The 2,058-nt window shown below is 43.9% G+C and overlaps 1 protein-coding gene across 1 annotated transcript in view; it reads right to left on the bottom strand.

The window, feature by feature from the left end:
* Positions 1 to 213, bottom strand: part of SPSB2 (splA/ryanodine receptor domain and SOCS box containing 2) — a 2,777-nt gene extending 2,564 nt beyond the window's left edge. Inside the window, exon 1 of the mRNA XM_006757559.2 lies at positions 115 to 213. The gene's annotated coding sequence lies outside the window, so the exon portion shown is untranslated. The remainder of the gene's footprint in view (positions 1 to 114) is intronic.
* Positions 214 to 2,058: the final 1,845 nt, after the last annotated feature.

The following is a 2,058-nucleotide window of genomic DNA, read 5'->3' as shown; positions in this document are numbered from 1 at the left end:
CCGCCCACGTCCTCACCTCGAGGCTCCGCCCCCCGCGGGAGGCCCTCCGGGGCCGTTAATCTCTCCCTTGCGTCGCTCTGGGGTCTCTGGGGGTCTGTTCTCCACCGTCAGTACCTTTGAGCCACCTGGGCACCAACTCCTGAGCCCTTCGGTACGAGGGGCACGGGATCAAGGGGGTTCCTCCATTGTGCCGGCCTCTTTCCACGGTCCCGGACTCGGGGTCACCGTTTCTGGGCAGGTCTCTTTCTGGTTCGGTTGTGAGTCAGCCTGTTCTATGCCTGAGATTCTGAACCCTGTGTTTCGGGCTCTGAGCGGTAGGTGTCGCAGGTCTCCATGCTGCTCTAGTCCATCCATTCCTAGACTGCAGGTCTCATTGGGAGAGAGTAGTGGTTCCGATCTGGGTTTGAGCGAAGCTATGCCACTAATGAGCTGTGTGACGTGAGAAACATCCATCTGTGGCCTCCCCACGCGCCCTGACCCGGGATGGAACCCGCAGCCTGCCCTTACTGGGAATCTAACCAACTTTTTTGTGCACCAGACGAGGATTCAACCAATTGAGCCACCTGGCCAGGGCCAAATTTTGTAATATATTAATTAAAGAGAAAAAATAAAGCATATTAATAAGGAAGATGTCAACCTGAACACTTGTCATCCACCCTGCCTGGATATTCTTGCCAGTGTGACAACAAAAATAATGACTGTGGATCGAGGCCTACGATGAATATCAGTGTGATAGCCAAGTGGATGAAGCAAGCCTAAACCACAGCCGACTCCAGCTCAGCTTGAGCAGTAGCTCACTGTTTAAAACATGGTATTTGCCAGTTGTTGCCACTGGATCTTGAACTGCTCAAACATTTGCTGATAATAGCTCAAACATTCCATAATGCTACAAGCAATAATCTTTTTATTTTTCAGTGATATGTAACACATGTAAAGTTCACTAATTGTAAATTGCTCAATGAATTTTTACATATTTATATGTTATGTGACCACCATTTCCAGCCTCAAGGTCAGGTGTATCTCCAGCGTCCCAGTAGGCTCCTTTCTTGCCCTTTCCCTAACACTATATCCCGAAAGGTCCCTACTATTTGACCTCTATCAGTATAGATTAGCTTTGCCTCTTCTTCAATGAAACCATAAGGTATGTATTCTTTTGCATCTGGCTTATTTTTCTCAATATTATGTCTGTGAGTCATCCATGTTACATGAAACAGTAGCTCCTTCTGTTCAGTGTTTTACAGCATGCCATTGTCTGTATGTACTACAATGTATCTATTCTACTCTTGATGGGCATTTGAAATGTTTCCAGTTTTTAGCTATGTACAGAGAAAGCTATGTACAGTATTGTACAAGTCCTCTGGTGGACCTAAGCACTCATTTCATTGGTTGTGAGTGAAGCTATGCTAATTAGCTGTGTATTGTGAGAAACATCGATCTCTCTTTATGAGCACACTCATGTATACTTGTGTGCAGAATTGCCAGTTTATAAAAACTTACAATGTATAGATTTAGCCACATGTAATTTTTCAGGTTTCTCTCCATAGAGCACTTTTATTCAGAAATTAAATCATTCTGGTATTTGGCAGTATGGAACACTTCAACATATCCTTGAAGATTTGAACTGGTCTTTTCTTCCTGTTCATCATATCTTTGTCTTTTGGGGATTTTATCAGTTCCTCAAGCATTTTTTTTTTCCATTTTAAACAAGAATTTTTTTTTATTATATTTTATTGAGTTTTTACAGAGAGGAAAGGAGAGAGACAGAGAGTTAGAAACATCGATGAGAGAGAAACATCGACCAGCTGCCTCCTGCACACTCCCCACTGGGGATGTGCCCGCAACCAAGGCACATGCCCCTGACCGGAATCGAACCTGGGACCCCTGAGTCCGCAAGCCGACGCTCTATCCACTGAGCCAAACCGGTTTCGGCTTAAACAAGAATTTTATTTAAACAACAAGACACTTGACTTGAAGGAAAACTAGGATTCATTTTTTTTTTTTGGTAACTTATCCCTATTTAAGGACAAATTACCCTACATGTAACAGCTACATACAAAA

Source organism: Myotis davidii, unplaced genomic scaffold (genome assembly GCF_000327345.1).
Source record: "Myotis davidii unplaced genomic scaffold, ASM32734v1 scaffold13, whole genome shotgun sequence".
NCBI classification, from domain to species: domain Eukaryota; kingdom Metazoa; phylum Chordata; class Mammalia; order Chiroptera; family Vespertilionidae; genus Myotis; species Myotis davidii.
This window is presented reverse-complemented; position numbering and strand designations above follow the sequence as displayed.